Here is a 26,991-nt window from a genome sequence, read left to right as displayed (position 1 = left end):
GTTCTGGAGTCTCCTTCTCTGGAGGCTTTCAAATCCCACCTGGATGTGTTCCTGTGTGTCCTGCCCCGGGGATCCTGCTCTGGCAGGGGGATTGGACTGGATCAGCTCCAGAGGTGCCTTCCAACCTCTAACATTTTATGATGCTGTGATTCTATGAATTAGATGAAGTTTCTCAGGACCAATCTGGTCCAACCTGACCTTGAATATTTCCAGGTGTGGGGCATCTACCACTTCCCTGGGCAACCTGTGCCAGTATCTCACCACCCTCAGCATGAAAAATTTCTTCCTTCTCTTTAATCTGAGTCTCTTCTCTTTGATTTTAAAACCACTGCCCCTTGTCCTGTCACTAAAGGCAACTGCTAAAAATTTTGTCCCCATCTTTCTTATAGGGCCCATTTAAATACTGGAAGGCTTCAATAAGGTGTCCCCAGACTGAACAACTCCAACACCCTCACCCTGCTCTCACAGAAATGTGCTCCATCCTTCTGATCATAATTTTGAAGTCCTGTGCAACCACTCTGACAGGTCCATGTCTTCCCTGTGCTGGGGACTTCTCTCATAACTCTTCAGATCCCAAGAAAATGAGCAGACTCCTTTCCCATCCTACCAGCATGGGTTCCTGTAGACCTGATAAAAACAGCAGGAAAGGGGCAGAGCTGTTTCTGCAGCAAAAATCTCAGCATTGGGGAGGTTGTGTTTTACCCACAGCATCCCAGGAAAACTTCAGGTTCCAAACTCATGCTGGGGTAGCTCAGGACATCCTCTGCCACAACCCCAGCTGAGGTGGGGTGATGATATCTTGCAGGCCACCTCCAGCCTAATAAAAAGCAGATGCAAGTCCACTGTGACCCAAACCACCCCAGCCACTTGCCTTCAGTATGGTTTTCCAGCAGAACAGGGCCAGGTTTGCTTTGTTTAACTCTCTTGGGCTTTACCCATGCAGTGAAATGTGGGAAGAAAAAGCTCACCAAGGAGCTGAAGTGGGGTGCAGGAGGACTTTGGTACATGGTTTGCTCAAAGTACAGGCAGCCTTTGTGAGCATGGGAAATCATGATGTAGTTTGCCCATCACAGAGCTATTTCCTTATTGCACATTGTTGTTAAGAACAGTTCATGGCTTCACATGAACAGCACAGGGAGAAGAGCCTGAAACAGGGTGAAGATGGAAGACAAAATTTTCTTTCTTTCTCCTAAATCTCACAAATAGGAAAGCTCTCATGAGAGATGGCCACATCAGTAATTTCTGTAATTAATTCCCCCCAGCATTCATCCCATCCCCTTCAACCCAGGGGGCAGGTTTCTCATTCCCAGTATCCTCCAGTGTGTGTTTTATAACCCAAATGGGACACAGTGGCTTTAGCACTGAGACATGTGACACCCCAGCATCATTTTCTTATCTCACTGGATGTGTGCTGGATGGGGTCAGGGTTCTGCAGGAGTTTTCAGCTCTGGAGCATCCAACATCCCTCCAGTTCTTCTCAAGGTCCTGAGTTGAAGGAGAAGGTCCCTGAGCTCTCTCTGTCTTGAGAGCTCATCAGCTGGAGCAGGGAGGAGGATTAAGTCAGCCTGCCAAGCAAGCTGAGGCTGTTTGCAGTGAATTTGCTCCATAATCCTCTCCCAAGGTCCTGCATGCAACCAAACACATTTGGCTACCCCTAGTGTTCATTAACAGAGGTTGGAATGAAACACTTGGAAAGAAAACAATAAAGTATGAATGATCCCATAAAGAGAAGCATTGCAAAGGAGGAGGAAGGGACTCAGCTCCAAATGCAACTTGTCATTCAGACCTTTGAAGGTGATGAGGGACAAAAACACAGCATCAAGTAAAGTTTCCAAGGTTCCTCTTATTTCCTTTGCATTTAAGTGGTGTTGGGAAGTGGAGAGCATGGGCCTCTTGTACACTGCACATACACATAGGGATTGATGATATCCAAATATCTCATATCTAAGTGGACAAGACATACATATGATCAGCAGGGGGCAAAAATGAAAAAAATTAAAAAGGAGGAAGAATAAAAGAGGATTTGCTTGCTCTCATCTTTTGTTTCTGCCTTCAGTTCAGTAACTCACTTAGCTTCATGGTTTCTGGTTTCTTGGGAGAGGGATAAACAGAAGGGGACAACTACAACCCCCCATCACCTCTGAAGATCAACAAGCCACTTTGTAGACTGACTTTCCAACCAGAACCCAGGTCTGTTCCCTGGGAAACCTCTTCTGGGGGCTTTCCAACCACTCCAACACACTCCCAGCCCTCAAGAGCTTCTCCAGTCCTTGCTGTGCCTAAGGGAGAAATGATGTCAGGATGCAGGAAGGCCAGACAAGGAAAATTCACTTCTGGAGGGTTATGGTGTGTGTTATCCCTCATGGGGCCACTGCAGGCAGCATGCTGATGCTCACACAACATCTGGGTCAGCAGGCAAACTCTGCTTGTGGGAAACATTTCATGAGATGGGTCTGTGGTTGAGGCACAAGGAATAAAATAGGACTGGATCAGTGTTTGGGGTTTCTGTTTTTCAACTTAGACAATGACCATGGTCCTAAGGGCAAATCTAGGAAATCCAGAGTGGAGACTACTGGAAAAAGGAACAAAAGTCAAAGATAAATCACATCCCTGGCACTACATTGCAGCCCTGACCCCCACCAAACCCTGCTTAGCATCTTGATGTGTTTTGTCCTGGCATTGCAATGGTTAAACTATAAAGCTGAATACAAGCTGCTGCACTACTAGCTGTAGTAGGCAATTGCTGTCACATGCTCAGCCCTCATCTGGATGCACACACAACTCACCAGAGGACCCAAATAAATGTTAATTGTGCTCCAAAATCACTGACAGCCCAGAGAAAATGTCACGTATGAAAGATTTGTGACAGAGGTCAAAAATCTGGAGAAACAATAGATCAGACCAGTGCCAAATTACACTAAATTTGTAACAGAGACGGAAGATGTGGGAGTCTGAATGAAAAGAAAGGCTCAGTAGACCTACCAACTGTCAGGTTTTTTTTTTTCTCTGGCCTGTGAAGATTTTATTATCACTCCCCAGCATATATAAATTGGAAAGAAGGGGGGCCTCTGAAATATGAAGAGCAGGTGAAGAAGCTGAGGACAGTGCCTCAGAGACACCGAAAGAGCTGCATCAATGGCCAGACACTGCAGGTTGGGATTGGTTTTGGTGATGCTAAACACGAAAGAGAAGGTGCACATAGGAGTGTGTTCCCTGGAGACTCCTCTTTATGAACAGTGTTAATAGATACTTGGAGAGGAAATGGGCTGAAATGCTTTTTGAAGTTGTTTCCATTGGGCTGCAACAAGTTGAAGGTGCTCTTGAGCTCAGTTGGCTCTCTGAGGTTGGATAAAATGAGGTTTAAAGTCTGCAGCTCTGAATCATAGAATCATAGAATCATAGAATTGGCTGGGTTGGAAGGGACCTCAGAGATCATCGAATCCAACCCTTGAACCACCGTTGTGGTTGCTAGACCATGGCACTGAGTGCCACATCCAGTCTCTTTCTAAATATCTCCAGGGATGGAGAATCCACCCCTTCCCTGGGCAGCCCATTCTAATGCTGGATCACTCTTTCCGTAAAGAAATTCTTTCTAATATCTAACCTAAACCTCCCCTGGCACAACTTGAGACCATGGCCTCTTGTCTTGTTGAAAGTCGTTTGGCAAAAGAGACCAACCCCCCCCTGGCTCCAACCTCCTTTCAGGTAGTTGTAGACAGCAATGAGGTCTCCCCTGAGCCTCCTCTTCTCCAGGCTGAACAACCCCAGCTCTCTCAGCCTCTCCTCATAGGGTCTGTGCTCGAGTCCCTTCACCAGCCTGTTTCCCCTCCTTTGGACCTGCTCCAGGACCTCGATATCCTTCCTGAACTGGGGGGCCCAGAACTGGACACAGGACTCGAGGTGTGGCCTCACCAGAGCTGAATGTCTGCACATGAAGATGCTAAAGAGGTGGAGGTAGAGCAGGGGACGTGGGCACTGATTGGGAGGTGGAGTGGTCTGAAGTGGAAAGATTAAGAAAGGCAGAAAGATAATGGGCCTGGGGAGTGAAGGAGGCTGGAGAAAAAGCTCCTTTAGTGAATTCTTGGATAAAGAGAATCATAGAATCATAGAATCATAGAATCGACTGGGTTGGAAGGGACCTGAGAGATCCTCAAGTCCAACCCTTGATCCACTCCCGCCGTGGTTCCCAGCCCATGGCACTCAGTGCCACATCCAGGCTCTTTGGAAATAGCTCCAGACATGGAGAATCCACCCCTTCCCTGGGCAGCCCATTCCAATGCCTGATCACCCTCTCCAGAAAGAAATTCTTTCCAATCTCCAACCTAAACCTCCCCTGGCACAACTGAGACCATGGCCTCTTGTCTTGCTGAGAGTTGCCTGGGAAAAGAGACCAACCCCCCCCTGGCTCCAACCTCCTTTCAGGGAGTTGCAGAGAGTGATGAGGTCTCCCCTGAGCCTCCTCTTCTCCAGCCTCAACACCCCCAGCTCCCTCAGCCTCTCCTCACAGCATCTCTGCTGGATCCCTTCACCAGCCCACTTGCCTCCTTTGGACCTGCTCCAGCACCTCAAGCTCCTTCCTGAACTGAGGGGCCCAGAACTGGACACAGGACTCAAGCTGTGGCCTCACCAGGGCTGAGTACAGGGGCAGAATCCCTTCCCTGGACCTGCTGGCCATGCTGTTCCTGATCCAGGCCAGGATGCCACTGGCCTTCTTGGCTACCTGGAAGAAGAACAGTTCTTCCCAGCCATCCCCATTTGCCCAAACCAAGTGTCACCCCTCATTCTCCCACAAGAATTCTATCAAGTGTTAGGGAAAGCAGGTGAACCTCCACTGATGTGAAAGTGCCAAACAGGCATAAAGTTCACCAGGTATCAACAGGATGCACAAAAAAGCATGGAAAAAAAAAAAAGAAAAAAAAAAAAAGAGAGGCTACTAGCTGGAAATACTGAGCTGAACTGGTGAGATGGAATAGACAGCTGAGACACAACACCCAGATTTTTGGGAACAGATGCACTCTCCAGAACACACCAGAAAGCTGGAGGTGCCTCATGCTGGCCAAATGTGATCAAGGATATCTGAGGTCTGTTGAGCAGATGTTATACAGGCAAGGAAGTGCTGGCCAAGCAACAAACAGAGACAACAAAAATATACAGCATCCCCCGTAGATTTTGGAACAAAGGAGGAAAGGACCTTTTCATCACAAAGCACACAAACTACCTCATGGTTGCAGACAAATGTTCAGACTGAAGGGAGGCAGATGAACTGCCAGATGAAATGCAATAAAGCAAAGCAGCATTTCAGCAGGCACCTTGTTTGCCTTGCAGTCACTTTGCATGATTTACCCAGGAAGAAAAATCCTCTCCCAGCATCTTGCCCTCTGACCGGGACCAAACTGCAAAACTGAACCAGCAGTTTTATTGGCAAGGAATGGACTGAAGGGAGCAAAGACAATGCCTGGTGAGGCATTCCCTAGGGGAGAAATACACTCAGTGAAGAACAGCAATGACGCCTCCAAGCCAAGAACCAAAGTCCAAATACTTGCACAGCATGAAAGAACCAAGAGGAGTGGGAAAAAATACAAGATTAAGAGGAAGACAGTCAAAGACAAGGGTTTACCTCTCACTCATGTGCTGGAGAGCTTGTAGAACACCTTTTTTGGGTCTTTTCCAGAGGAAGACTATGTTCTTGGAACAAAATGTGACCATGTATGAGCACTCCATATACTGAGAAAGGAGTTCTCTGAAGCCATGAGGATATTTGCCCATTGAACATCTGAGCTAGAGATGCTGATTACAGATCCACGGAGACTTGACTGGAGGGACAGGGAAGGAACATGGGCTGGGAGCTAGCAGCAGATCCAGAAATACATGCAAAAAAATCAGACACCCCCAGAAGAAATACATTCTGGAGAGTTTCCTGTTCTAAAACCAAAGGTCAGCCCCAGTTCACTGCAATTTTAAAATAATCAAGGTCTTTGCATTGAGGGCTGAGATCTCTCATCTAGCCCACTCTTAGACCTTATCTCTGGGTTGGTTTTTTTTGCTCTGTGGGCCAGCTCTGGGCCCTACATTATCTATATATCCCATAGCTAAGCTACAGATTAAAACGAGACTGAGAAACCTCTGAATTCAACATTTAATCTTGTAATTCTTTAAAAGCAATAAATATTTGGCCACTCTCCTTACAATAGGTGATGCTGTGAAATGGTTCTAAACAATGCACCACAGAAACAGGTATCAAAGGGAGCAGCATGGGAAGAAGAAATGGGAAGGGAAGGGAAGGGAAGGGAAGGGAAGGGAAGGGAAGGGAAGGGAAGGGAAGGGAAGGGAAGGGAAGGGAAGAGAAGAGAAGAGAAGAGAAGAGAAGAGAAGAGAAGAGAAGAGAAGAGAGGAGAAGAGAAGAGAAGAGAAGAGAAGAGAAGAGAAGAGAAGAGAAGAGAAGAAGAGAAGAGAAGAGAAGAGAAGAGAAGAGAAGAGAAGAGAAGAGAAGAGAAGAGAAGAGGAGAGGAGAAGAGAGGAGAGGAGAGGAGAGGAGAGGAGAGGAGAGGAGAGGAGAGGAGAGGAGAGAGAAGAGAAGAGAAGAGAAGAGAAGAGAAGAGAAGAGAAGAGAAGAGAAGAGAAGAGAAGGAGAAGAGAAAGAGAGAGAAGAGAAGAGAAGAGAAGAAGAGAAGAGAAGAGAAGAGAAGAGAAGAGAGGAGAAGAGAAGAGAAGAGAAGAGAGAGAAGAGAAGAGAAGAAGGAGAGGAGAAGGAGAAGAGAGAGGAAAGAGGAAAGAGAGAGGAGAGGAGAGGAGAAGGAGAAGAGAAGAGAAAGAGAAAGAGAAGAGAACGAGAAGAGAAGAGAAGAGAAGAGAAGAGAAGAGAAGAGAAGAGAAGAGAAGAGAAGAGAAGAGAAGAGAAGAGAAGAGAAGAGAAGAAGAAGAGAAGAGAAGAGAAGAGAAGAAGAAGAGAAGAGAGAGAAAGAGAAGAAAGAAGAGAAGAGAAGAGAAAGGAAAGGAAAGAAAGAAAGGAAAGGAAAGGAAAGGAAAGAAAGGAAAGGAAAGGAAAGGAAAGGAAAGGAAAGGAAAGGAAAGGAAAGGAAAGGAAAGGAAAGGAAAGGAAAGGAAGGAAAGGAAAGGAAAGGAAAGGAAAGGAAAGGAAAGGAAAGGAAAGGAAAGGAAAGGAAAGGAAAGGGAAAAAACACATGGAAAAGAGGGGCTCTAGCAAAGGTAGCATCTGCCTGGAGGAAGGTAATAGGATAACATGGTTATACTTAAAGGAGTTCTGGGAATGGGGGGACCCCTAATTGTGGGAAATGGTCAATAGGGGAGGACTGCAACAGGAAAGGAAGGGATCAGGTCTGTGTTTTGAAACTCCCTGCTTATGCTTAAACTCTGGCATCTGGTACAGCAGATTTGCTGGAGGGTAAGTGCAGAGGGCTAAGGGAGAAAAGCAAAAGAAAAACGTATGGGCTGGGAGTAATTTCTTGTTAGTGTTTTAAGACTGAGGAGATTTGACAGATTCCTTTCCTGAGGCTCCTTACACCAAATGAAGGTTTTTGGAGATTGGTGAAGAAAAATATCTTGACATTTTTTAGTAGAACATGCATCTGTCTGTCTGCCTGCCTGTCAGGCATGGTCTTTAAATACCTACGTTTATTATTTTATTACATTTTAAAATATATTTTTACATATTTTATTTATTGTTTTATACATTGTCTTATATCTAAAATTCTAAGTTTTTACTTATTCAGTTAAAGGATGGGCTGCTCCAGGAGACTGATCATCCACAAGGCACTGAAAGATCGCATGACACTGAAAAAAAAATTAATCCTTTTCTCTTCCAATCTGTCAGACTAATGAACCAGAAATGGTATCAAATCCACCAGGCCTGGCTGTGTGTGTTTAATAGTTACAGTTTATACAACCCACTTGGGGATTATCTGTTGAGGAACTGAGATGAAAGTTTCCCTTCAAGATGTCTCATTTTCGGAAACACCAAAGCCCTGCAGGGTGAGGAGATTCCTGGTGAAACTCCTCCTGCTACTTGGGATGGGATGAGCTCCATTAATTAACAATACCCTCAGGAAGTCCTCCTCTACCAGGAAAAGAAAGAGGGAAAGGGACACTCTGATTTGAAGTAGTTTTCACAAGGTGCAAAGTGGAAGCTTTGACCTCGAAAACTCAAATCTGCCGCGGTTTTGTTGGTGTGTTTTGGGTCTGTCTCGTTCAACTAAAGTAAGGAACCCCACACCTAGAAGTAATCTCCTGAAAATGATTTTCAGAAAGCAAGATATTATTTTTCAGAAGGCAAGATATGCCCCAGGGCAGCAAGCCCTGATGAAGCCCAGGTCACACAGAAGATGGCAGCAAAACCTGGTTTGACTTTGGTGGAACTGGCACAAGCACTGGAATAAAGTTTCCTACCTTCTGCTCCTTCCCTGATTTAGGGTTAAACTGAGTCCCTCAGCTGTCCTCCTTCCCTTGTTGGTTTTGTCTAGCTGGGCTCTGTACAGCAAGGTGTCCTGTGCTGCTTTTTGACCCAGCTCTTCATGTCCAAGTGTCCCCCAAATCATCTCAAACCACAACCACCTGTGACATTTCACCACTCCCTTTGGGCAGCTCCTTTGAGTTCAGGATTTTGAAACATCACCTGGCACAAAGGATCCACCAGGCCTGGCTGTGTGTGTTTAATAGTTACAGTTTGTACAACCCATTTGGGGATTATCTGTTGAAGAACTGAGATGAGAGTTTCCCTTCAAGATGTTTCATTTTCAGAAACACCAAAGCCCTGCAGGGTGAGGAGTTTCCTGGTGAAACTCCTGCTGTTACTCGGGATGGGATGAGCTCCATTAATTAACAATATTCTCAGGAAGTCCTCCTCTACCAGGAAAAGAAAGAGGGAAAGGGACACTCTGATTTGAAGTAGTTTTCACAAGGTGCAGAGTGGAAGCTTTGACCTCGAAAACTCAAATCTGCCGCGGTTTTGTTGGTGTGTTTTGGGTCTGTCTCATTCAACTAAAGTAAGGAACCCCCCACCTAAAAGTAGTCTCCTGAAAATGATTTTCAGAAAGCAAGATATTCTTTTTCAGATGCCCCAGGGCAGCAAGCCCTGGTGAAGCCCAGGTCACACAGAAGATGGCAGCAAAACCTGGTTTGACTTTGGTGGAACTGGCACAAGCACTGGAATAAAGTTTCCTACCTGCTGCTCCTTCCCTGATTTAGGGTTAAACTGAGTCCCTCAGCTGTCCTCCTTCCCTTGTTGGTTTTGTCTAGCTGGGCTCTGTACAGCAAGGTGTCCTGTGCTGCTTTTTGACCCAGCTCTTCATGTCCAAGTGTTCCCCAAATCATCTCAGTCCTCAACCACCTGTGACATTTCACCACTCCTTTTGGGCAACTCTGTTGAGCGCAGGACTTTGAAACATCACCTGGCACAAAGGATCCACTGAGTTCTGTGTTTTCTAAAACTTGTGGGCTCCAGCATATAAAATTTCATGCTTTCCAAAGCCATTCTATGAGGGCCTATGGGTACATGAGAAATGCACATACCCCTAGTTCTCTCTTCCACACCACAAAGACACAGGCAGAAATGAAGTTACTGCTTTGTGGCCTTTTTTTCCCCTGTTGATGTTTAAGACAACAACTCCAGGGAGTTCTTAGGACCTCAGGGAGTTGTAGCTGAGCCATAAACCCAGCTGATATAAAGCAGGGAAGTTGCATTGACACCTCTGGGGCTATACAGCCAGCTCTGGTCCTGGCGTTACACCCTGGTCCTGCTTCAACAGTTTCTCTGACACCTTTGGAGGTCCTTATTCCTGTCTCAGCTATAGAAAGCCCACTTCATAATAGGCATTTGCTGCTAAAATTTGAATTTTTGCCTATTTAAAGCTTGATTTTTTTGAAATTGAGATGCAGTCACTGGAAAGCAAACTCAGCAGACATTGTACTTCACTGTATTTGTCCATCTCCATCTAGGATAGTTTGAGGACAGCCCTGGTATTGCCAAGATTCAAGCTCAGCATCCCACTCTGCCACTCATTTCAAGAGTGATCTTAGTCAAAGACACTTAATATCACTTCCCCTGCTGGGACAAGAAAAGTAAAAGCAAGGAGTGATGTAGGAAAGGCTGATGTCACAAAGCATTCAATATCCAGGGAGTGGGATCAAAAAAGTTGCCAGGAACTTGGCTTCAGTGCCCTCTGTTTTTACAGTGCAAGATTTGCACCTCTATGAGGACTGACAAAGTTGCTCTTCTTCATGTCTGTTTATCCCTCATCCCTCCAAGTGAAGAACCTAAAGCACCAGGGTTTCATCTCACCCAAGGGCAGCCCCCACAGTAGGACCTCAGCACAGCCCAGGGCACATCCAAAGCTTGGTTCAACCCAGCAGCCTTTGTCATCTGCAATCAAAAAAAAGGGACAGGTCCCATCCTGTGGGGATGGAAGATCCACTTCTCTGTATTTAGAAGCTTTTGGGATCTACAGTCAATAGGCACAGTGCATGGGTTCACCTGGAGAGGTTGGCTCAGTGTCAACACACTCCTAGGATGGTTTTTGGCAACACCGTCTGCATGCTGGCCAGAAACTATCCACCATGCAGAGTTTTGGGATGGAAAAGAAAGGGATTTAAACTGTGAGGATGTGAGTCACAATCTGAGATCAAACCTGGCCTGCTTTCCTTACCTGTTCAGATGTAGCCTTGATGGTCAATGCTGGCCAGACACTGAGGTCAGAGACAGCAAGAATTGGGACTTGTTTGCACAGAAAGGCCCAAAGGGAGCTGAAAAATGTATCTCCTGCACTTTCAATCACTATCCAAGTTGGAAAAGGAGCCCACCTCTTCTGGGAGAGAAACCTGGCCCTGTTATTAGGGTGTTGTTGCCTTTCTGGGGAGGGATGGCCAGAATTCCCCATGCTGAGGACATCCTGACTGGTTTTGGAGCTGACACAAGGATTAATGCAGTGTGTTGCCTGCACTTCAGGCTGAGCCTTAAATTCCACCCTGTCAGTTGCTCTCAGTCTCTTTGTTGTTTGTTGTCTTGACCTGCAAGATTTTCCTGCCCTTATTTGAAGAAAAAAAAAAATAAATCAGCTGCAGTGTGGAAAAACGAAGGTGGGTGAGAACAGCACCCTCCCTACCCCCAGTGTGGTGCCAGCATTGCTGCATCTGCTGACATCTGCTCTTCACTTGAATGCTCACGTGGGGCTCTGCACTCCCTCTCCCTTAATTTCCAAAAAAGTCCTTGCTTGTCCACAACTGTTGGTGTAAGCATCAACCACAACCATATTAGGGACCAACAGTCGGACTGAAGCTTGCAATGACACAGCTGGGTGATGACACCCTGTCTTCTGTGACAAAGGCTCCTTCTCCCAGCTCAGATAATGAGGGGGCTTTTTCTTTGTGAATAAGCACATTTCCAGGGGATGAGAAGCAAGGAAATCAGGCCAGGATTAGCTTGCTGAGGAAACCATGCTAAATGGGATCCATCCCGTGACTGCTCGTGTAAATTAAACAGTTTCTGGTTTAAGTGCCTAGAGATGCACATACTTGTCAGATACTAATAGTTTTAAATAAGTGAGGACCCTTGTGTGACTTGAATAAGCCTTGTCCAAACCCTTACATGTTTCAGAATCATTCAGGCCTTGATCTGACATTTACTAATTGGAATAGTCTTCCTGGCAGACTAAATATTTGCAGATTCCCTTTCCCTGGTGGTGCAGACGAGGGCTGGAGTCTCAGCACTGACATCCTCCTGGCACTGTGTCCTGGGTACCATCCCCAGGGAAGGCAATGTTGGACTTGGACATTATCTGGATCTGATTAGCATCAGATCTGGCATCTGGCCCAGTCTTCCTTTCCATCTATTTTATCTTCGCCCTTTTTCTATTATCCTTGATTTTTGTCAAATAGAAGGAATATTTTTTTGCTAGCAACAGGTTTTGAAAGACTTAAAACACTCGAGGCAATGCTGAGCTTGTTAATCTTTTTTCAGGGCTACTTCTTTTCCCTAAGGGAGGTTATTGTGACTTAACTTTGGTGAAGACTCCAGGATAAGGTAGCTGCCAGCCACAGGCCTGGGTTCAGGTGGTCATATCCATGGGAAGATGCTCCTGAAATGACAGAGATGTAATTAGACTCAAAATAATTGCTTAATTCCCTATTTTGCTATAGCTTTTCTTTGTAGTTTTCTCTACCTCAGCTCCCTGGATGAATATAAGAATTAATCCATATTTTTTCCCACTTTTCATCTCTACTTCTTGATGCATTTCTATGAGTTTGTCCCAATATAAAAATGTAGGCAAGGCTGCACTGGGATAGCCAACCTCTAGGAAGATGCAGGAGTTCAGGAAGGAATGATTGAACCTGAATATTGGTTCTGCCCTCATTTTGTTACAGGACATTAAAAACATTTCTTTTCCATCCTTTAGTTACTGGCATTTTTTATTTTTTTTTTTTTGGAGACAGTAGACTCACTACCTAAGGAAATGGTTGGGTGATGCTGTTAGAAATGGAGTGGAGGATACCAAAGGTACCTTCAGGCCAGCAGCCAGACTGCTCTTTTGCTTTTTGTCTCATCAAGTAGGACTGGAATATTTTTCAGAAATATTGGAATATTTAAAAATAAAAAACAAACACCAAAAAAAAAAAAGGAATATTTTTCAAAACTGTGTCTGAGCTATTTCACAGGTTTCTGGGGGTGAAAGAGAAATGCCCAATATCACTGCCAATCCAAGGAGTGATGGGAGATGGCTTCATTTCCATTTTCTTTATCAGCTCAAGAAGTGCATGAGTTCTCCCTGGCATTCAGAAGACGCTAAGGGTGGCAGAAACCATTAAACCCTTAATTTCATCTCCTGAGTAGCACAGAACAGACACTTTCACCTCAAAACTGGACTGAGCCCAGTGACCTGGATTTGTTTAAAGTATTTTAAAGTGTTTTCCTGAAGGCACCCTAATGATGGCCAACTCTTTAACCATTCCTTGATAGATCACTCCAGGCTGTCAACCTCCCCCTTCAATTTACAAGGCTCACTTGCTCATAACCAACATTTTTTGGCTTCAGCTCCCAGCTTTTGGCTCCTGCTATTTTATTTTTTTTTTTTTTCTCTGAGTGGAGCCCTTTATTATCCCCTTGAGTTCAGCTAATATGAGTGTAGCTCTTGTTGGAAGCATGGACAGTTTTCCCCTCTGAACTTCCAGCAGCTCTTACCCCATATCTATGCTCAATTAAGAGAGCTCTCAGTTAACCAGCAAAAAGGGGAGGCTTGAACCAACCCAGCCCAGATTTTGGCAGAAGAGGTCACCTCCTTTCCCAGAGCTATTACCCAGCAATGAAACTGCAGTCAGGTTTCTTTCTGAAGAGGCAAGAGCTCAAATTCAGGAGTCCCACTCAGGAAGATATTTCAACATCTACCTAAAAATGACCCAAAGGATTTTATGAAAAATAATGGGTGCCTAAGTGAGGCTTTAGTAACTCCCTTCTGAAAGCATTAAGACTGAGGAAAGGATAAATCCCTATTGTATCTGTGTAAAGCAGCCCAGAAAGGATGGCAATGGGATAAGAAGAACACAGCCCCACAGCCTCTCTGCACTGAGGTTCATAGAATCATAGAATTGGCTGGGTTGGAAGGGACCTCAGAGATCATCAAGTCCAACCCTTGAACCACCGTTGCGGTTGCTAGACCATGGCACTGAGTGCCACATCCAGGCTCTTTGGAAATAGCTCCAGACACGGAGAATCCACCCCTTCCCTGGGCAGCCCATTCCAATGCCTGATCACCCTCTCCAGAAAGAAATTCTTTCTCATCTCCAACCTAAACCTCACCTGGCACAACTTAAGACCATGGCCTCTTGTCTTGTTGAAAGTCATCTGGCAAAAGAGCCCAACCCCCCCCTGGCTCCAACCTCCTTTCAGGGAGTTGTAGAGAGTGATGAGGTCTCCCCTGAGCCTCCTCTTCTTTAGGCTGAACACCCCCAGCACCCTCAGCCTCTCCTCATAGGGTCTGTGCTCGAGTCCCTTCACCAGCCTGGTTGCCCTCCTTTGGACCTGCTCCAGGACCTCAATATCCTTCCTGAGCTGAGGGGCCCAGAACTGGACACAGTACTTGAGGTGTGGCCTCACCAGAGCTGAGTACAGGGCCCCTTCACTGGCTTATTCTCTGCCTCAACAATATCCCAGACAACTTGGCAAATTTGTTGATGGTCAGACAAGGGTAGGACAGGTTTAGGATGGGCTTTCTGAGAACCAAAATTCACATAGTTCCAGCTCAAAAGCTTCCTGGAATCCCAGTCCTGGGGACACTTTGCTTTGGCCTTTTCTCCATCCTCCCTCTCATCTACACCTCCAGTGTTGTCTGAAGCCTCCTGAAGTGAAAAATGTTTTTTCCTTTGAGTCCAACAAGTTTGTCTCAGTCTCCCCAACATCTGCATGTGCCTCTCACTTCCAAACAGAGCTACCCCAGTTCAGATGGGGTGTGTCCTGAAGGCTCCCTGGCATTCACCTCCTTCAGCTTTCCTTCTCGGGTCCCAGCTCCACGTCCAAGGACTTCACACCTCAAGTCCAAACCATTGCCTGGATGGATGTGTGGCTCCTTCCAAAATGCCAACGTTAGCACCTTGTCCACATGCAGCTTCAGCCTTGACTGGTGTGACTGTATGGCTGATATTTGTGGGAGCCCACCTACAACTCCACAACCCCCCCTCCTTCCCATCACCCACACCTAGACACACACACACCCACATGTATGTGTGCACAGAGCTCTGTGAATTGCCTGGAGTTGTTCCAACAAGTAGAAAATCAAATAAAATAAATAAAAAAAAGAAAAATCTAAAAAAAAAATATGGAAACCTCGGGTCTAATCTGCAGGGAGAGGATTCCTGAATTAATAAGTCACTAACATCTCATTCACCTCCCTGTCCTCAGCACCAAGTGTAATGTTTCCCTCTTTGCCTCTAACAAAAGCAATAAAAAGAAAAAAAATTAAAAATAGCAAATTCCTGAACGATGCTTTTCTTTTCTTCTTCTTTTTATTCTTTCTTTCTTTTTTTTTTTTTTTTTTTTTAATATTTCTTTCTCCCAACACGAGTTAAACAGGGGTACTTCCATGATCTCTCCAAATTAAAACAATCCAGACAAACAATATATCGAGCTCTGTCCTGCTTCCTGCTGCAATTATTCCCAATGTTTGGCCTCAGATCAGAGGCAGCAGCAATCTCTATAAATACGACAGTGGAGGCAGAGAGCTCTTTCCAGCAGAAACGCCTCCCGAATCATGTCAGGAATTTATGAGGCTGAAGAACGGGCCAAGAATTGAAATATGTTCTGGATCAAATGGCATTGCATAGGTGGCTCTGATCAGCTTGGCAGGGGTGGGCTGAAGAGGAATCCTCCAGATGGAGGAGTGGAGGGATATTTATTGATTTTAAAAAAAAAAAAGAATAAATTAAAGCTGAGAGTGACAAGGAAAAGCATTGGTATTTTAAAACTCAAGCCCTGCCAGAACAGAGCCAGCAAGGAGAAGGTTTCAAGAAGTCTCCATTCCCCTGCACCTTTGTGTGTGTGTGTGTGTTACTCTGACTCTTAAAACCCCCTGGACTACTTGTGCCTGGTATGTAGGAAGAAGTATCCCTATACTGTTCCCTGTTCCCCTCTAAATCCCATTTTCCAGGGGGTCTGCTCCGCAGATTTGAGGGGGCCCACGTTGCAGAGAAGGTGCCATCTGTTGGGTTTGTCTAATTCCTGCCTCTCCTTAACTGCAAATGAAAATATTTTGCCAATATTTCTGCTGAGGTCACATCAGCTGAGACAGAGTCCTCAGACTCCAGGTCTCCTATGTAGATGTAGGCAGAGCAGCCTCCTACACCCCTAAAGAAACAAGGTGGGGAAGGAGGGTCATGGGGAGATGGGTTGGGAGAAACATGGGAAAGCTGCAAAAGAAGCACCAGCATCTATTTTTCTTTAACTTCTCTTGCAGAGATGCAGTGTTAGACCTTCCACCACCCTAATGTCCACCTCTAAATCTCCCCTCCTCTAGTTTGAATCCATTCCCCCATGTCCTATCACTTCCTGACATCTTAGAAAAGTCCCTCCCCAGCTTTCTTGTAGCTCCCTTCAAATACTGGAAGGCTACAATAAGGTCTCCTTGGAGCCTTCTACTCTCCAGACTGAACAACCCCAACTCTCTCAGTCTGTCCTCATAGCAGAGGTGCTCCAGCCCTCTGCTCATCACACTGAGGATGGCTCAGAGTGGTTAACAAAAGGAGAGAAGTAGTAGAAAAGGGAATATCAGTTGGAGTAGCCTTTATCTATGGGCCAAATTCCCCTTCCCTTTCAGCAGAAGTTCCTGAGGATGAAATCTGGGTCTGCTTTATTGCAAATATTGCAAAATTGCAATATTTGCAATTGGAAATGCAAATATTTCCACTTGATTAGGATAAAACTGTACCCTAAACCCATCAATATCAGAAGCAAACCAAAGAGGAGTTTCTGTTTTTTAAAATACTTTTTTGAACACCTGACTACATCTGGGTAGAGGACACTTTCTGTGGCCTTTTTTAGTGCTTTTATCATTACTTTTGTAGACCCAAGAAAGGGGTAGAGATTACTTTTTATAGTGCCTCTCCCCAGCTTGTGAAGATTTAATTCAGATCTTCTGTGGAAGGGGATGAAATCATTTTAAGGCCAAGATTTGCCCCAGCTCACACCTACACAGCCTGTGCTGGATCCTCATGTCCTCTCCAACCCCTCTGCACATAAGCTGCAAATATTTAAGTTTCTTGGCTCTCCATCTCCAATGAGTAACTCAAACCCTCAATCTGTGTGACCCCTGACTTTTGCTTCAAACCTTACAACTTGTAGATCATTACTGAGTTCCTGCCCCATCATCCCCAGGCCTCCTTTGGATTGTTCCATCACCTTCACTGGAGGTGGAGTTCCCATCTTTTTCCAATATTCATCCACTCATCATTCTCATTCCTGGGACTGGTCCATAACACGTAATGTTCATCTTCAAGTTCCTGCCAGGTTGGTCTTTATTGGTTTTGGTCCATGAGTTTGATTATTGTTTGGATTCTTGCACAACTAATTCCTGGATAGTAACAGGATTCTGTGAATTCACTCGTGTTTCCATCGTGGTTTCCAGGACTGAATCTTCCCAGATTAAAATGAAGCGAGAGAAATATGAAAAAGAAAGAGAAAAAGAAAGAGAAAGAGGAAAAAGAAAGAGAAAGGGGAAAAGGAAAAGGAAAAGGAAAAGAAGGAAAAGGAAAAGGAAAAGGAAAAGGAAAAGGAAAAGGAAAAGGAAAAGGAAAAGGAAAAGGAAAAGGAAAAGGAAAAGGAAAAGGAAAAGGAAAAGGAGAAAGAGAAGGAGAAAGAGAAAGAGAAGGAGAAGGAAAAGAAAAAGGCAGAGGAAAATGAAAATGAAAACGAAAAGAAGGAGAAGGAGAAGGAGAAGGAGAAGGAGAAGGAGAAGGAGAAGGAGAAGGAGAAGGAGAAGGAGAAGGAGAAAGAGAAAGAGAAAGAGAAAGGAAAAAAAAGAAAAGAAAAAGAAAAAGAAAAAGAAAAAGAAAAAGAAAAAGAAAAAGAAAAAGAAAAGAAAAAGAAAAAGAAAAGAAAAAGAAAAAAGAAAAAGAAAAGAAAAAAGAAAAAGAAAAAAGAAAAAGAAAAAGAAAAAGATAAATAAAAATAAAAATAAAATAAAGAGAAAAAGAAAGAGAAAAAAGAAAAAGAAGAAGAAAAAGAAAAGGAAAGACAAAAGAAAAAGGGAAAAAGGAAAAGGAAAAGAAAAAAGAAAAGAAAAAGAGAAAGAAAAAGAAGCACAAAGCATCTATTGCTACCCTCTATTCTCAAAAGTCATCTCACCAGTGAAACAAAGCTCCCAAAATTTGGCTTTGGATGCTACAGCCCAAACACAAACACATAGCTTTTGTCACCTTAGGCAGTTTTTTATTGCTGTTTCCTTCAACACAGGTCAATATTTGCATAATAAAGTTTCTCTGATGCTGGAATGCAGCCATGTCTTTGGAAAGAAGCCCTGGCTCTGTCGGGAATGCCTCTTAAATGAAAGAAATATCTGAATTTCCCTTAATTTGTGCAGGGATTTCCCTTTCAGTAGCTTGGCTGGCCCTGGTGGAATAATAGCTAAAGGAGACATTGTGCCCTTTTATTTTCTTCTTTCTCTTCGTGCTTCAGGGGTCAAGACTGTATAAACTGCAGCTCTGCTAAACTGGAGGAAAATCTTCTGATAATCACTGTAAAAGCACAGTTGAAGATGCAGCTGGATTTTTGCAGGGGAAGCAGCTGGGGGATCTGTTTCAAATAGGCAGGATTTGGGGAAATTCCTGAAGGCTGGGAATACATGTGGCATTTCTGAAGTGCAAGTTAGCTGGGAGATCGAGAGCTGACATCAATGTTTAGTACAGTAATAACACCTGTGGCCTCTGGAACCTGAAAGCTCGACAGAAGGGAGATATTCAGGGGCTGGGATGTGGTTTGGATGTTGGTTCATATCCAGTCTGGTTTGATAGGGGTGAAAAAACTTCCATCTCCTCACTGCCTGGAGTCAGTAAGTAGATATTTGTACATCTTAGAGAAGCCAGAGCTGCTGGAGGAGCTGTTTTTTTCCTCCAGGCTCACTTCAGGAGACATAATTTCCCTTTCATGCTATCTCTGAAGTCCCACCAAGCCTCTCAAATCATTTGTCACATCACTTCTCCCCTTGGAGATGAACTTGCAGATATCTCAAGTGCCAAGCCTGACTTGTTTGCCCTACTCGACCTGGGACAACTCTGTCCTTTTTTGAGACAGGCCAGATGCAAGGTCTAAATAACCTTCCCCCATCACCTAAAGAAATGGGACAGCAGTGATTGAGTGCACTCAGGGGTGAGGAAAAAGGTTCCTGAGGTTGACTGGTTGGTAGATGAGGGGCTGGCTTTCATATCTCCACAGGCTGACTCTTCCAGGCCAAGAGCAAGGTCATTGTGTCAAGAGACAAAAATTCCTGGAGTCAAATGCAAGGAGGATTTTGGAGTGGTGACCTTGCAGTCACTGAGCAAACAGAGCTCAGACTGTCCATGATTTTATGCTAAGACATTGCCTGAAGCACTTCCCTATGTCTTCCTGCAGTCAAATCACTCATATTCCTGTAGATCACATCCAGGCTATGAAACAGGTTTAGACCACAAGCATTTTGGCAGAAGATCCTTTTGTATATATAGTATACATTATATATAGTATATAAATACATATATATAGTATATATATGTATTACTATATAGTATATATAGTATTATATATATAGTATTATATATATAGTATAATAGTTCATGCTGCATGAGGACCTAGAAGATTGCTCTAATATCTTCAGCAACTTCAAGATCTGCCTGGAATGTCAAACCCAAGCATTCTGGCTTAAAGACAAACTGAGTTTTCTCTCTCAGAGAGCACCCCACATCTGCCTCCTCTTTTGTAGGCATCCTCTGTGAGCAGCTGGAAGCTGGGGCTCCAACACACCCCCCAGTTATGGCAGCTGGATGCATTGTCACATGGTGGCTGGGGTGCAGGAACCATCCCAGTGGATAATCTCCACAAGGCAAGTAGAAGTTGGACATTTCTGGGTGTAAATTATGTTGATTTGAATGACCTCATGCTTGGTTGCCATGGATTGCCTTATATCTGATAATCTGATAACCTTATTAAACTGCTCTTTTGGGCTGAGGAGTTAATCATAAAATTAGAGATTTTGCTTAGAAAAGACCTTTAAGATGCTCAGGTCCAGCCATTAACCCAGCACTGCCATGGCCACCACAGAACCATGTCCCTGTCTCCATATCTCTTAAATCCAGGGATGCTGACCCAACCTGGGCAGCCTGTTCTAAGAACTGGCTGGAGGGCCGGGCCCAGAGAGTGGTGCTGAACGGGGCTGCATCAAAATGGCGGCCGGTCACTAGTGGTGTCCCCCAGGGATCAGTGTTGGGCCCAGTTCTCTTTAATATCTTTATAGATGATTTAGATGAGGGGATTGAGTCCATCATCAGCAAATTCGCAGATGACACCAAGCTGGGGGGGAGTGTGGATCAGCTGGAAGGCAGGAGGGCTCTGCAGAGGGACCTGGAGAGACTGGAGAGTTGGGCTGATTCCACTTTGGCCACAACAACCCCATGGGGAGCTACAGGCTGGGCACAGAGTGGTTGGAGAGCAGCCAGGCAGAAAGGGACCTGGGAGTCTGAATTGATAGGAAGCTGAAGAGGAGCCAGCAGTGTGCCCAGGTGGCCAAGAAGGCCAATGGCTTCCTGGCCTGGATCAGGAAGAGCATCACCAGCAGGTCCAGGGAAGGGATTCTGCCCCTGTGCTCAGCTCTGGTGAGGCCACAGCTTGAGTCCTGTGTCCAGTTCTGGGTCCCTCAGCTCAGGAAGGAGCTTGAGGTGCTGGAGCAGGTCCAAAGGAGGGCAACCAGGCTGGTGAAGGAATCCAGCAGAGATGCTGTGAGGAGAGGCTGAGGGAGCTGGGGGTGTTGAGGCTGGAGAAGAGGAGGCTCAGGGGAGACCTCATCACTCTCTGCAACTCCCTGAAAGGAGGTTGGAGCCAGGGGGGGGGTTGGTCTCTTTTCCCAGGCAACTCTCAGCAAGACAAGAGGCCATGGTCTCAAGTTGTGCCAGGGGAGGTTTAGGTTGAGATTGGGAAAGAATTTCTTTGTGGAGAGGGTGATCAGGCATTGGAATGGGCTGCCCAGGGAAGGGGTGGATTCTCCGTGTCTGGAGCTATTTCCAAAGAGCCTGGATGTGGCACTGAGTGCCATGGGCTGGGAACCACGGGGGGAGTGGATCAAGGGTTGGACTTGATGATCTCTGAGGTCCCTTCCAACCCAGTCGATTCTATGATTCTATGATTCTAAGATTTGACAACTCTTTCAGTGAAGAAATTTTTGCTAGTAGCCAATCAAAACCTCCCCTGGAGCAACCTGAGCCCATTTCCCCTTGTCTTGTTACTTTTAACTTGTGGCTTGTTGGGTTTTGAATGCTGCCACATGTCTTACCAAAGGAAAACTTCTCTCATCTACAATTTCCACCACACAGAAGTGAGCTGAGAAGTCCACCAGAAGAACATGACATCTCACAAACTATTTCCAACATCTGCAATGGCAGAGGTCTTTCTCTCCTTCTATGAGGATGGCCCACCTAAACCCACAACCATTTCTCCTATAGCATTAAGGCAAAGAGGGTTGGGCTTCTCTCTAGCCTTGAAGTCCACTTCCACAGCCTGGTTTGTCTCTCTCCACACAGCTCAGGGCTGCCAGAAGACTGCCTGGTCCACAACACGTGGCATTTGGCCTTCAGCCTCCTCTGGGTCCTGTGTGATGCCCCATGGCCCTAGTTCATAGTAATTATTGGAGGAGGGATGGGAAGGGGAGGGGAGAGGGGGGGTGTCAGTTCAAAGTATCTGAAATATTAAGTGGGTTGTGCTGCAGCCTGCCAGAGAAATGTTTTTATAGCAAGAAACTGAGGGGAGGTGTTAGGAGCTCTGAGATGTGGCATAAAGACTTGTGGGGGTGTTTGAAGGTGCAAAGCCTGCCGGGACAGTATTGAAGGACTGCACAGGGTCAGAGGGAGCCAAAAGTAGTGCAGCCTCATCAGCAACACCTACTCCACTAAATAAAGCCAACCGGGGCCGATTTGCTGGTCCTGAGGCCAGGCCAAGTGTCACAGCATGGCTTGTGTCCAAACACCTCAGCTTTCCTCTGCCTGAGAGCAGGGTTTGGAAGTGAGCTCATGGAGAAGCAGCCTGGACAATAAGTGCTCCGAGACCTGACCTCTGTGATTTAGCACTGAAAACATCCCCTGAGGTCTGGAGAACAATTCCAGGGATCTCTAAACCAGCTTTTCTATGGCTGAGAAGCAGCAAGGACCTTATTATGCGGACATTATGATGGCTTTCAACTAACATTTTGAAATCAGATGGTTGCCCAGCTTTCCTTCATCAAACACCAACTGCATTGTCCACCTCCAAGTACAAGGACACTCCCAGATGGGGAAATCACCGATGTCCTCTGCTTGTCCTTTCTACAAGCTCCTCACAGGAAACCACCATAAAATCAAAACATATGATCCCAGATGGGTTTGAGTTGGAAGAGACCTTAAAGATCATCTACTTCCAACCCTCCTGCCACTAGATGAGGTTGCTCCAAGCCCCATCCAACCTGACCTTGAACATTTCAGGGAAATTTCCCAGCTTCTCTGGGCAACCTGTACCACTGTCTCACCACCTTCTCCACCATTTCCCAAATAAGTTTATTAAAAAGTGTTATCCCACATGGTAGTGATGGATCTCAGCACTCCCCAGATGATGAGAAAAGAGCCCCTGGTCTCCTGCTACTAAAATCTAATGGTTCCACTTTCCTGGAAGCAAGTGCCTGACTCATTCCTGTCAAAGGATCCTGAAATGATCCTTGAGCTGATAGGAAAGTAAAGGCCTTCCTTTGCGAGAGTGGAAAAAAAAAAAAGGAAATATAATGAAATATCATAGGAGAATGTCACATAAAATACATCTCGTATGTGAACCGTGTCCACACCAGTGACAAGGATCATCTTGATAAAGACACTCCAGTTTGTACCCTGTAAACTTAATGGTTTTCTACAGATCACAACCTGCCACTTTTTATCTTCCTGCATGTGTTATGCAAAAACTTGGCTAATCCAACCCAAATGGCCCAGCTGGTTTATGACCAAATGCACATTAGCCTGGCTAGCAATCACTCAGAGCAAAGGCTTGTTACACAGCTCTTTGCCTTTTTTTTTTTTTTTTTTTTGCTCAGACATTAAACAGCCTCGTCCACCTAGATCATAAATATCTTCCTAACCCTGCAGACTGTTAAAAAGTGTGCCTGCAGACATTTACTGTCACATCTGGAAAGCCCACACCATCCTAATGACTCCAGTGCAGATTTCATCAGAGGACACATGGAAATGAAGCTGCATTCACCAAATCCCTTGCAAACCATTCCACACACTAAGCACAGAAGAGCTGATTTCCTCTGCTTAGGTCTGTGTAAGGGCCTGGACGAGCTGGTGGTGTTCAGGTGAGTCCTCCAGGACTACTGTTGGATGATGTTGCCAGGCTGGAATTACAGCTTCACCTATTCCAGGGATCCTCTCCCTGGACTCTGGGTCAGCACATTTTGGATTCCCTGGACTGCTCTTGGGACCCTTGGTGCATGACTCTGCTCTTGATAACACAGCAAAGTGGTATCTTCTTTTCAATGAAACCCTTATAGGAATGCTTGACTATGTCTTATTTAACAAGTGGTTTGGGCCGGGACACAGTCCCAGTGTTCAGTGCAGTGCTGTAGGGATCAGGTGCTTCCTGCTTATCTATGAGTTGAGAATCCTACTAATCTCATCATCTTGTTTTTTTTTCTAGTTGTCTCCATCCTCTGGTTGGTGTAAAGACTGCAGAGGGAGGTATCCCTGCCCATGGAAGGAAGGTTGGAACTGGATGTTTTTAAGGTCCCTTAGAACTCAAACCAGTCTGGGATTCTGGCATTCTAGGATTAGATTTTCCTTGTAAAGGTCTTAATGCCCTTTCTGGGCATGGAAGCCTCTGGCTCTGGGACCTTGCCCTATGAAAAAAGCTGTTTCCCATGCAGGTGAGTGAGTACAATGTGAAACTTTGCAGAACACAGACACAGAGAAATGTTTCTTCCTAAAACCAAAAAGCCTCCAATGTCACAAATCCAAGTATTGGAAATCTTACTGAGAAAAAGTTGTGTTTCTTTTTCTCTTGGTGAACACAGACAGGTTTTTACTCCCAAGTTTGACTTCAAGCCAGGAAAGACAAAAGTCCTTTTCATGCAACTTTAAAGAACTGGGAAAGAAATACAAAGTTTACAAATTCCATTCAATGCTCCTCCTTATTTTACCATCATTACTGGAAACCACTGGACCCGAAACCTTTCTGGCTTGAAAACCAGTCAGGTGACATTTTAAAATACAGCCTTGAGAAGAAATCAGTGACTTCATTCCCTTCTTTTCCTTGATTGTAGCACTGTCTTTTCCTCTGTGGTTCCCAACCTTCTGCGTTCCAGCCCACCCTTAAACCTACAACTTACCTTTTCCTGCACACAAAGGCCTCAGTCATGGAAGACCCCAGTTTCCCACTTATTTCTACAACCAGTCACAATTGACTACACGTGTTTAAAAAAAACCCAACAAACCAAACTTTGAGCCAACCAGTGCTCCTGATTCTCTTTGCAGATCCTTTCCCAGGGGTTCAAAGCAATGATGAAGAGGGAGCCAGTACCCCCTACATAACCCTTTTGCATCCTTTTTGCAGGCCAAACAGGCTCTAAAAAAAGGTCTGATTCCCTTCATCTCCCTTCTCTGGTGGGGAGCTTGGCCAACTCTTGGAGAAGAGGGCACGTTTCTCCAGAAAGGTTTATATCTGCTTGCCAGGGATGAAGAATGCCACAGTACAAGGGTGCCACCTGGTTTCCATCTTGTCATGAAGCCAGAAAAAACAGTTTGTTTTTTTTCTTTTTCCCAGATGCTGTGGACCTCAGCTCCTCATCCTCCTATCAGTGCACCCAGCATGGAGGGTGCTGGATGTTAATGAGGGTTGGTGATGCCATGAAGGTCTCATGGACTGGTTCACCACTTCCCTTCCTAATTCTAAAGCCAGGGAGGCCTCTACTTACCCTGCAGACCTCACTTGGTGACTCCTGAACTTGTCTCTGCAATCTAAGGGTGTTGCTAAGACCTCTGTGGTGAACCCCATGCAATTCATGTCTAGGAATTAATTCTTCAACCTCCAGTGCCCAAACTTAGCTGAGTTGAGGGGACAGGGATGCTACCAACTCCTGCAACATTTTGGGATCAGTGCCTGACCCTCATTGTGTGCTCTCCTCTCTATGAGGAGCATAGAAAGGAATCTCATCAAGTATGAAGTGCAGAAGAGGTTTCTGCCAATCTGAGAAATGGGGAAAGCAGTTTGCTGCCATTCATTCCACATTTGCTGTTCTGTTCTTCTGTCCCACTCTGAGATATGAAAGCATGGGATTTTTATGGCTTCTCTTACCTCCCCTGGGTTAGACATGTTTGGTTTACTCCAGAAAGCATCTGTCTGGAGAACCTTTCCAGTGACACCTACCTGAACACTGATCACTCTTCCCAGTCTGGCTTCCCAGCACCTCCATTCTGTCTGTCTTTGTGCAAAGAGCTAGGGAGGACAAGCAGCAGTAGCTCAGGAGAGCCAGGAAGGAACTCACCACTTTTTCCTCAGTTTCCTCCTTCAGCCTCCAATTTATTAAGCAAGGAAGCAAAGAACTGAAAAACCTGACCTGGTATCAACATAGAATCATAGAATCATAGAATTGGCTGGGTTGGAAGGGACCTCAGAGATCATCAAGTCCAACCCTTGATCCACCGTTGCGGTTGCTAGACCATGGCACTGAGTGCCACATCCAGTCTCTTTGGAAATATCTCCAGGGACGGAGAATCCACCCCTTCCCTGGGCAGCCCATTCCAATGCCTGATCACTCTCTCCGTAAAGAAATTCTTTCTAATCTCCAACCTAAACCTCCCCTGGCACAACTTAAGATCATGCCCTCTTGTCTTGTTGAAAGTCAGGCAAAAGAGACCAACCCTATCCTGGCTCCAACCTCCTTTCAGGGAGTTGTAGAGAGTGATGAGGTCTCCTCTGAGCCACCTCTTCTTTAGGCTGAACAGCCCCAGCTCCCTCAGCCTCTCCTCATAGGGTCTGTGCTCAAGTCCCTTCACCAGCTTGGTTGCCCTCCTTTGGACCTGCTCCAGGACCTCGATATCCTTACAGTGAAGGACAGTGAAGATACAAGGTGATACAAGATAATACAAGATACAAGTGAATAGTGACAGAAGTGAACAAGTGAACAAGGGCCTGAAGTTGCAGCAGGGGAGGTTTAGACCAGATTTAGGAAGAATTTCTTCCTGAAAGAATTGTCAGGACTGGAAGAGCCTGCCCAGAGAGGTGGTGGAATCACCATCCCTGGAGGGATTTAAGAAACTTGTAGATGTGGCACTTCAGGGCATCTTTAGTGACTGACATTGTAGAAGTTTTTAGTTTTGTGCTGTTTGTGGGTTTTTTTAGTTCTATTTTTTGGTTTGTTGATTGGTTGGTTTTGGTTTTTGTGTGTGTGTGTGTGTATGGTTAGACTGGGTGATCCCAGATTTCCAACCATGAGTATTTTTGTGATTCTGTGATTCAGGCATGGTCATCCTAGAAAAGGGCAAAGTTCATTGACTTCACCCACTACTGAGTTTTCTCAGTAAGTGTGAAGTCATCTGTTTGGGGAATAAAAACCATCTATTTTCAGGTTCTGCTGTGCCACTTGCCATGGGCAGCCAACCAGCAGGCTCCAGCCTGGTATATGAAGTGGTCAAACACAGCCAAAGATGCAGGTATACTGGGCTATACACAAGCACTTGAATCCAAGAAAAAAGTGTGATTTCCAACACGTTTTTCTCTTTGGCAGTGCCTGTTGGCTGGGCTGAGACATTTCCCCATGAAGCATTTCAGGCTGCTGGGATGCTGAGATATCAGTGGTCCTGATTTAGACATCTCCATCTTGCCCAGTCTGTGTAGGGCTATGTCTCCACTACACCTTTCCCCCCATACCCTCTGATTTAGGGAATTAAATAAAAAAATAGGTATCATGTAAGCTGGAATGGGCACCAGAAGGAGCATGGCACCCATGGCAAGAACACAATGTCCCATTAGTCCCTCACACCTTCCAGGAGTAGGAAACCTCTTCTGGTCAAAATGGTTTGATAGAGTTTCTGCAAGTGAGAGCAATGGGGTCCATCTGGTAGCTCCAGAGCTGGGATGTAAGCCCAGGAGCTTGGGCAAAATCCAAATGGAAAGTTCAACCATAGTTGGGACACCATGTTTAAAGGGGTTTCCACTCTGAAAGCACCCACTTATGAAATCCTGGTTAGAAACCAAGCACAAAGGAGAGCAGGGAAATGTATTGGTGTTTCATAGAAAAATGC

The sequence above is a fragment of the Calypte anna genome, chromosome 1, assembly GCF_003957555.1.
Source record: "Calypte anna isolate BGI_N300 chromosome 1, bCalAnn1_v1.p, whole genome shotgun sequence".
Classification (NCBI taxonomy): domain Eukaryota; kingdom Metazoa; phylum Chordata; class Aves; order Apodiformes; family Trochilidae; genus Calypte; species Calypte anna.
This window is presented reverse-complemented; position numbering follows the sequence as displayed.